We start from the raw sequence: 10,614 nt of genomic DNA, 5'->3' as shown, positions 1-10,614 counted from the left end.
AAGGGGGTGGCTTCTTTTTCCTTGGGCACCTCAACATGTTTTTCCTTTTTAACACTCAATGGCTCATTGGGTTTTTCACCCTCATTCTCTTACTCCACCTCTTCTTGGGGTTCTTCCTCAATTAAAGGGTCACTCCCTACCACCTTCCCACTCCTTGTTGTCACGGCATACAAAGGTTTTGGGCTGACTCCTTGACTTGGGATGTGAGAAGAAGAAGGAGAAGAAGAACAAGGGGATGAATTAGATGCAAGTTGAGCAATTTGAGTCTCAAGCATTTTCATATGAGCATTGGTTCGTTTTTAGGCCTCTTCATGTTTCTTTTGATCCTCCTCACGCATTTTTAAAAGAGCATCTAATTTAACCATCACGGGATCTATTGGAGGGGCTTCAAGTTGAAGAGGTTGTTGAGGTGGAGGAAGTTGGGGTTGATGGAAACCCGGAGGCCTATTAGTTTGGGCATAGTTAGAAACAAATTGGCCCCTATTGCCTCCGGTGCCTTGGTAAGGAACATTGCTTTGTTGATTATTTCCCATGTTACCTTGGTCACCAAAATTTTGATTTTGATGGTCATTGTATCGGGAATTAGGTTGTTGGTTTTGATTACCATACCCTCTTTGGTTAGAATAGCCTCTTCCATTGAAATTGGAAGGGCCTCCCCCACCATGGTATTGGTTATCATAACCACCACCACTTTGGTTCCAACCACGGTTTCCACCTTGATTCCAATTCCCCATTTGATTGGGGTTTGGCCTCAAGTTTCCTACATTTCCCATTCTAGGAGGAAAATTCATAGCATTGACATTTTCCATATTACCATCATGTTCATGGGAAGGGGGTTGGACTTCACAAGCATAGACACAATGAGAGGTATCATGATCATAGGTTTCACAATTAGAACAAAACATGCTTCCTTGGGGCATTGTATTGTAAGGAGAGGGGGAGGAAGTATCCATACCATTGCCTCCCTTGGTTGAAGGGGAGGTATTACCATGAGGGTTGGACCTTTCTTTCATCAATTCATCCATTTGCTTGGTCATTTTGGAGATTTGGGTAGAAAGGTTGTTGATTGCGTTAGCTTGCTCCAATGCATAAACACCCTTTCTAGAAGTAGCATCCCTTTCTCCTTCGTACCAATCATCATAGTGCTTTGCGGCTTCCTCTATAATACACTCCACTTCATGCTCTCTTTTGTTCATGATTGGACCACCGGCCGCGACGTCTAGGCTTGTTCTTCCTTGAGGTGTGAGACCTCCATAGAAAGTGTGAATGAGTTGATACTTGGGTATCCCATGGTGTGGGCATTGACGTTGAAGCTCTTTGTATCGTTCCCATGCCGCACTTAGAGACTCACCACTCTTTTGGCGAAAACCTTGAATCAAAGACCGAGCCTTTGCGGTCTTCCTATGGTTATAAAACCTCCTCAAGAAAGTCTTAGGCACTTGGTCCCATGTCGTGAGAGAATTATGCGGCACCTCCTTCTCTAGCCATTCTAGACCTCTCCTAATTAGCGAAAATGGAAACATTTTGAGGCGAATATATTCTTGAGTCACTCCATTGGCCTTAATTATGTTACAATATTTCTCAAACTCTTTTAGGTGCTCATGAGGACTCTCAAACTTTCCACCCGAGAATTGTTTCCTCTCAATCAAGGCAATCAAATTAGGCTTGATCTCAAAATTGTTGGCTTAAGTAGTAGGAGTTAGGATCCCACTTTGCTCTCTAAAAGCTTCGGGGGCCCCAAGACGACTCAAAGGCGTATTCTCTCCCATTTTAGAACCTTCTTTACTCTCAAACTTATAGGTTGAGAAAGGGTTTATTTCTGAACTCGAAGATGATTTAGGGCTATCTAATTCTTCACTTGAGGGTGAAGAGGGTGGAGTATCTTCTAATTCTCTTACTCCTCTCGTTGGAGTGCGGGAATTTCTACTCCTTGCTCTTGCTTCTCTTCGAAGTAGGGACAAAGACCTCTCTAGCTCTGGATCGATGGGAATCAAAGATCTTGAGCGGGTTCGTCCTCTGTTCATACAACAAAGCTAAGAAGAACGTAAGCACTGACAAGTAACAAAAGTAGCAAACACTAACAAATAAAGGTGAGATAGTCTCAAACAAGCAATGAAATAGCAATGGAAACCGTCTCCCCGGCAACGGCGCCAATTTGACAAGGCAATAATCGTGTCGTTGAGCGACTACACCTAAATCAAATGAATTTATAACGCTCTACCGACCTAATACGTGTATAGGGTAAATAGAGGGGTCGAACCACAGGGAGAAATACTTAAGCACTGCATACATTACCTAGGGTCTAAGCTATCTCGAAACAAGAAGTGTGAATAACTAGAAGGTTAAACTAAGAACAAAATGGATTAAAATTAATATAGCTAGGCACCAAGGGAAATGGGTAGGTGAAGTTGACGCTTGATCATGCAATAACAAAGTAGCATATCAATGGTAAACTAAACATGCACGAATACCGAAGTAAAGGGGTCCAATCTAACCGCCTTCCGTGGTTAATTGGTTTCTCCTAACATAGCCTCTATGTTTCCACATTAGAACCATATATTAGAAGGTGCAAACAAAGAATTATCGGTAGTTATGAATCTCAACTAAGTCAACTTCCGTTACTTGTTAGTAAAGACTCATCTTTGATCAACTAATAATGTGCACTTGCAAGAAAGACCAAAGAATATCAAGCATGTAAAGACTTTAATCACCATTAACATAACCCCAACATTATAAGCATGAAAAATTAGCAACTACATCATCCCCACACCCTTGGCTAGGTGACTACTCACAATTCATATTGAAAACAATATCGATCATCAAATCAATAAGCATCAACATGATTAATAAGCAAAGGAGAAAAATCAAAGCAAATAAGCAAAATAAAAAACAAAGGTAAAGAGAAAGAGTAAGAGATTGCTCATTAATTGAAGATGAAGGTCTACAAAGGATTGAAAAAAACTCCTTCTTCAAAATCCAAGTTCATTAACAAAGAAAACCACACCTTCTCTCTCTACCAATGAAGACTAATAGTGTTTCTCTCTCTAGATTAAGCTAAAATGTAGAAAAATTAAAACTAAGTTAATCTAATCTTCAAAACGTTCTAATATAAGACTTATATAGTCCGTACAGAGCCAGCTGATAAAAGGAGAGGTCCGACCGAACAAATGGGAAGGATCGGCCGGACTACAGGGTAGGTTCGGCCGGACTACAGGGTAGGTTCGGTCGAACCTCCCTGATCCTGGTCTGGTCGAACTCCTGTGGTTCGACCACTCTTACAAAACTGCCAATTTTCATCTTGCCCCTGCCTCAACGTTCGGCCGAACCACTGAGCAGGTTCGGCCACATGATGTGAATTATTGATCCGAAAATCAACAAAACACAAGGGATATGTTTAAGTCTAATTCTATACAGGAAATCCACCAAGAATTAAACAAAAACTAAGATTAATCAATTAAGAATCCACCTAATTAATCAATCCAAACGAATGTTTTAACTAAACCAAGCAAAACAGCAATTGATCGCAATCAACCAAAACTCAAGTATGCAACTTAAGAAATAAATCTGAATATTAATCTATGTATATCTATTCATGTGTTTACAGCCCTATTTATAAGACTTAGTTTACCTAGGAAGATTAGGACAAGTCCCTAATTCAATCCTAATTAAACTAGAATTCTAACTTGCTTGAAGAGCAAGCACCTTGGCGCACAAGCATACACCAAACTGATTTATTTTGCTAACTAACTGATTTTTAAAGCAACTAAATAAATAAATAAAAATTAAAGAACTAAATAAAGATTAAGATCCTAATGCTTGAACCAAGAAAAACCCTTTCAAGTGAAAGGTAAAAACTTGTAAGCAAAATCTAAGTAAAGAAAATTCAAGAAAGTTCAAGAAAGTGAACTAGACTCCAAGAAAAGTCACTAAGCAAACCGTGGCTTTGCTTTGATATCCAAGAAAGTGTCCATGCAATGCTTGGCTTGAATCAATGTTTAGGGACAAACTATCTTGATGCATGATAAGCAAATCTTGGAAGTTCTCCTCCTCTTCTTCGAAAGAATTTGTCCTCAAATCTCTAAGTTCTTCATCAGGAATATAGTTAGCCAAATCGCCAACATTGAATGTAGCAGTAACTCCATATTCTCCCGGAAGTTCTAACTTATAAGCATTGTCATTGATCTTCTCAACAATCTTGAAAGGACCTTCACTTCTAGGCATCAACTTATTCTTGCGTTTTCCTGGAAATCTTTCCTTTCTCAAATGTAACCATACCAAGTCTCCAACAGTGTAACTTTGTTGCCTTCTATGCTTGTTTGCTCTAGCTTTGTACATGTCATTTACTTTCTCTATTCTTGTTAGAACTTGAACATGTAATTTCAGCATACTCTTCAATTTAGACTCGGCATCTTTGTGAATTAATTCACCCTTAGGCAATGGAACAAGATCAATTGGAAGTTTCGGATTGACTCCATAGACTACCTCAAAAGGACTATGTTTGGTAGCATATGTAGGTGATCTATTATAAGCAAACTCCGCATGAGCTAACTTGATGTCCCAATCCTTTTGTGTCTTACTCACTAACCAACGCAAAAGCGCACCAAGAGTACGATTAGTAACCTCGGTTTGTCCATCAGTTTGTGGATGGTAAGATGTACTAAAGAGCAATTTAGTTCCCACAAGCTTCCATAAAGACTTCCAAATGAAACTCATGAACTTTGTATCTCGATCACTCACATTAGTAGGAATAGGCCAAGTTTTAATAGCCTCTACTTTCGAATGATCAACTGAAACTCCATCCTTTGATACAACATAACCAAGAAAAGTAACACTAGGCACTAAGAAGTAGCATTTTTCAAGCTTAGCATAGAGTTTCTTCTCTCTTAACACTTCAAACACACTTGTTAGATGATTTAAATGATCATGCAAATTTTTAGAGTATATCAGAATATCATCTAAATAAACAACAACAAACTTGCCAAGGAAAGGTTTAAGTACCTCATGCATCAACCTCATGATAGTGCTAGGTGCATTAGTGAGTCCAAACGGCATCACCAACCATTCATACAACCCTAACTTAGTCTTGAATGCTGTTTTCCACTCATCTCCTTCTCTCATTCGAATTTGATGATAACCACTCATAAGATCAATCTTAGAAAACAACTTTAAACCATGTAGTTCATCAAGTAGATCATCTAACCTTGGAATAGGAAATCGGTATTTGATAGTGATGTTATTCACACTCCTACTATCAATACACATGCGCCAACTCCCATCTTTCTTTGGGACAAGTAAAGTAGGCACATCACAAGGGCTCATACTTTCCCTCACGTATCCTCTAGCCATAAGCTCTTCAATTTGCCTTTGCATCTCCTTTGTTTCTTCCGGATTACTTCTATAGGCTGCCTTATTAGGTAATGGTGCTCCCGGAATCAAGTCAATTTGATGCTCTATCCCACGAATAGGAGGTAGTCCCGGAGGTAATTCCTTAGGAAAGACATCCTTGAATTCTTCTAAAACAGATTCCAATTCATACGACCTCTTTGCTTGCTTATTTTGATCAATTCGAATCTCATTAGAAACAAGTATATATACCACATTGTTGCTGCAAATTTCTTTTTCTAATTCCCTCTCACTAATCAAATAAGAACTCTTCGAATTAGAGGTAACATTAGAAGGCTTGTTGCTTATCAAAGGTTTTAAAGCAACCAGTTTCTCTTTTTCTCCTTTTCTCACAACATACACATTAGTCCTTCCATCAAACTTCACAAATCCATCATATTACCAAGGACGGCCTAATAGTATATGACAAGCATCCATAGGACAAACATCACACAAAACTTTATCATGAAATTTACCAATTGAAAAGGAGATTAAGGCTTGTTTAGTTACCTTAACATCACTCGAATTATTAAGCCAATGAAGCTTATAAGGGCTTGGATGTTCAGTAGTTGGCCACTTCAATTTGTCTACCAAAGTAGTAGATACCACATTAGTGCAACTCCCCGTGTCTATGATCATATCACACAACCTATCTTCTACCTTGCACCTTGTAAGAAAGATTTTCTCCCTTTGATTGTTTTCCATAGGTACGGTTTTAGAGTGTAGTGCCCTTCTTAGAACCAAACTTTGACCATGAGTCTCGGGATCAATTTCGTTAATACGCCCCTCTTCTTCTTCAAAGTTTTCCTCTTTGTTCTTTTCTTCATAGTCACTACCTTGCTCACACTTAGCTTGTTCTTGTTCCCACTCTTGAGCAGTCATTACTCTTTTTGATGGACAATTAGTTGCAATGTGACCAACACTACCACACTTGAAGCACTTGCTATCTTCAACAAGCTTTTTAGGAGCTTCAAACTTTGATTTAGTCTCCTTGTAGTTCGAACTAGAACCACTTTTCTCCAAGCTGTTCTTCTCAAAAGGTTTAGTGAAACCTTTTACAAAGGGCTTAGTGTACGTCCCTTTCTTCCCCTTTATCTGTTTTTTAACTTTCAAAGCTACCTTGCAAACATCCTCAAAGGACTAATATTGTTGCAATTCAACTTTTTCAGCAATATTATCATTCAACCCCGAAATAAATCTAGCAATCTTATGCTCAACAATCTCTTCTAAGCCACATAGCATGCATAACTTTTCAAATTCACCAATATAATTCTCAACAGTCATAGAATTTTGTTTAAAAAGTTGCATCTTAAGATAAACATCTTGAATATAATCACTAGGTACGAACCTTTTTTTCATGTGCTTCTTGAGTTGTTCCCAAGTTGAGATTCTTGCACGCCCCTCCTTATGCCTTTTCTTCTTTAGATTATCATACCAAAGACTAGCATAACCGGTCAGTTTTAATTCAGCCAATTTGCATCTTTTCCTTTCATCATACTCCTTGTAATCAAAAAGTGTCTCGGCCCTTCTAATCCACTCAAAGTATTTTTCAGGTTCATTCATACTCCCATTGAATTCGGGAAGATCTAATCTAAGGTTCCTATCATCATCCTTTGGTCGGTCTCTTCTCCTAGGCCTTGGTGATTCATCACTTGAGGAATAATTATTTCGTGGCCTCCTTGGGTTCCTCCTTGGTTGTTCTTCCTCACTTGAACCAGAATTAGGATTAGAATTCCCTTTCTTTGAAGAATCTCCAGCAAGAGTATCAAGCCTTTTTAATATCTCATCCATCCTTGCTGCCAACTCGTCAATTCGCCTATCTCTTCTAAGATCTTGAGCCTGTTCTAAGGTTAATCCCCTTGGAACCTGTGGAACCTCCTCGTCACTCATGATTCCTACACAAATCAAGTCAGTTCATGCAAAAATCTTGATTAAAAGATCGAATCTTGAAGGAAAACTAGGCAACACAAAAACCGGACTCTCAACCGCAAATCAGTGCACAAACACCAAACGTTTGAGGCTGTGTAGAACGCGTTACTCAACTAAAAATTATGAAATTTTATATGGTGGTAGCTGGACGTTTTTAGAGTTCAATGCAAAAAGAATCACGCAAAAATTCCCAGCCAATTGTTCCCAGTTGAATTGTTTCCGAAGTTGCGTAACCTGGCTCTGATACCAAAGATGATGTGAATTATTGATCAGAAAATCAACAAAACACAAGGGATATGTTTAAGTCTAATTCTATACAGGAAATCCACCAAGAATTAAACAAAAACTAAGATTAATCAATTAAGAATCCACCTAATTAATCAATCCAAACGAATGTTTTAACTAAAACAAGCAAAACAGCAATTGATCGCAATCAACCAAAACTCAAGTATGCAACTTAAGAAATAAATCTGAATATTAATCTATGTATTTCGTGTGTTTTACAGCCCTATTTATAGACTTAGTTTACCTAGGAAGATTAGGACAAGTTCCTAATTCAATCCTAATTAAACTAGAATTCTAACTTGCTTGAAGAGCAAGCACCTTGGAGCACAAGCATACGCCAATCTCCTTGGAGGACAAGCACACGCCTAAACTAATTTATTTTGCTAACTAACTGATGTTTAAAGAAACTAAATAAAGATTAAAGATCCTAATGCTTGAACCAAGAAAAACCCTTTCAAGTGAAAGGTAAAAACTTGTAAGCAAAATCTAAGTAAAGAAAATTCAAGAAAGTTCAAGAAAGTGAACTAGACTCCAAGAAAAACCACTAAGCAAACCGTGGCTTTGCTTTGATATCCAAGAAAGTGTCCATGCAATGCTTGGCTTGAATCAATGTTTAGGGACAAGCTATCTTGATGCATGATAAGCAAATTTTCGAAGTTCTCCATGCTTAGACTTGCATCAGGTTATATGCGATCAAACAACAACGAAGGAATTTCATATTGAGGTAGTATGATTGAAAGTTAGTAATGGTTTCATTGCAAATATAGTTTAGTAATCATGTATATAGAAGCATAAGTAGGCAAAAAAGACCATAAATGACGTAAATGAGCTTGTATTTGACCCAAATCTTTTGTTTGGTATATAAACTAACATGTTTGTAGTTTGAAATTGCCTAAATGTACTCATTATCATGCATATACAAGGTTATAGGACCATAAGTAGGTGAAAATGGCTTAAATGACCTTCTACTTAACCCAAGTCCTTTGTTTTGTGTATGAACTAACCTTTAATTATTATAACAACTCATATTAATTATATTTAACCTGTTTGTAGTTTGATATTGCCTAAGTGTACTCATTATCATGCATATACAAGGTTATAGGACCATAAGTTGGTGAAAATGGCTTAAATGATCTTCTACTTAACCCAAGTCCTCTGTTTTGTGTATGAACTAACATTTAATCATTCTAACAACTCATATTCATTATATTTAACATGTTTGTAGTTTGAAATTGCCTAAGTGTACTCATTTGCACTAGTACTTTACTGTACACTAATATTGTTTTATGTTTTTTAGGACATGTCCTTATATCTCATGGAGGACGATCATGACCCTGGTTGTGTAGGGGACATTAAGGATGATGACTATGATGACGAGTACGAGGATGAGGATGAGGATGAGCCTTATGATGTGAACAAGGAGGATGACTTGGGTGAGCTAGAGGATCAGGCTCAAGATGAGTTTGAGAATAGGGTTGAAGAATTTGAAATTTTAGCTGAACGTGCACCGCCTATTGTAAATACAGCATGTGTGATTGTTGGTGAGAACCCGACTCCCTAAACTCATGGCCAAGGACAAGACCAAAACAACACAGGTGCTGGAGGGGGGGTAAAGGCACCGGCTCAAAGAAAGGGAAGGGATCTGACAAGACGTTTAAAGAAACCGAACAGTCCCATGGTCTTGGAGTATGACAATAATGGCAAACCCGGGGGCAAATGGCGTCGACAATATGCTAATCATGTTAGCATGTGTGAGTTTAAAATCCCCATTACACTTGTAATGCGGCAAGTACCTCCGTGTTTGTTTCTAACCTTTTGGGATGATACAAGGATAAGTGTATTTTTAACAAATTTAGACAATTTAAGAAACCTTCTCCTTATGGTTGTTAGTAAATAGAAACTAATAATCGGTTTGTATTTGTGCTTGCAGAGGCAGTTTTCTATTCCTAATGATGCCGAGAAGAGAAGGGTGTTTAAATCTTTATTAGCGAAAAGATTCAGAGGCTTTAAGACCACTTTAACTAATGGATGGATCTACAAGAAGAAGAAATCAAAGAAGAAGAAAGTTGTTGAGATTAACCTTCTCCCGTGGAAAAAATGGTCGACCGTATCAAAAGAAGACTGTGAAGAGTTCGTTATTTAGAAGACTCAAAAGAAAACCATTGTAAGTTTGTGTAAATATGATCTCAATTGAATAATAGCTTTACTCTTTTTGTACTATTGATACTAATATTGGTTTTTATGTAGGAACTTAGAGAAAAAAATAAATAAAAAAATGCAGAGAGGAAGGAGTACACCGATTGTATTAGGCCTTAGACATTTTCTAAAAAGAGACTTGAGTGGATCAAAAAGGGTTTATACCCTAAATCGCTTCTAGTGGCATCGAAGGAACCCTCTAGTTCCACGGTCACTACTTTGGTGAGTCTTGTTGATGATTTCTTTTGTTCTCTCCATACGTTTGATAAGGAAACCAAAAAATGGGTCATTATGGGTCCGGAAACCAAAAAAATGGCAGATAAACTTGTAAGTTTCCTATGAAATGTTGAATTTTAAGTCGCTTTTGCATCAAAACAACTATACAAACCACTAACTGTATTACTGACATCCTTTTTCCTTTTGCTACAGCTTGAGCACACTCAAGAACTGGTTAAGGGAAAATTTGTCCCAAATGTGGAGAATGACCCCTTTACCGTGGTTTTGGGAAGGCCATACCATCTAGGACGAGTAATAGGTTCGGGAGGGTCATTGCTAGGATGGCAAAAGGTGATGTGTCCAGAATACACGAAATCGGGTAGATCTCGAGCTAGTGTTAACTCACCGGGGGATTTGGATGCCAAGGTGGCATCAATTAAGGAACATGTACGCAAGGAGTTAGTAGGTGAATTCAATGCTTGGGCGAAGCAGATGAACTTACCGACTTTGCCGTTCCTCGCGACTATATCGGTCGACTCATGTTCTCAACCAAAAGGACAAGGAGAAGGTGATAGACATGGAGAAGATGAGATACATGGAGAAGAT

The 10,614-nt window shown here is 38.2% G+C and overlaps 1 non-coding gene across 1 annotated transcript; it reads left to right on the top strand.

Annotated features, from left to right (window-relative positions):
• The first annotated feature begins 1,284 nt into the window (after positions 1-1,284).
• Positions 1,285-1,390, top strand: LOC145641260 (small nucleolar RNA R71). Its single transcript, XR_014115315.1, has one exon. It is a non-coding gene; the product is annotated as a small nucleolar RNA R71 (small nucleolar RNA).
• Positions 1,391-10,614: the final 9,224 nt, after the last annotated feature.

Source organism: Chenopodium album, chromosome 7 (assembly GCF_948465745.1).
Source record: "Chenopodium album chromosome 7, dcCheAlbu1.1, whole genome shotgun sequence".
Lineage (NCBI taxonomy): Eukaryota > Viridiplantae > Streptophyta > Magnoliopsida > Caryophyllales > Amaranthaceae > Chenopodium > Chenopodium album.
This window is presented reverse-complemented; position numbering and strand designations above follow the sequence as displayed.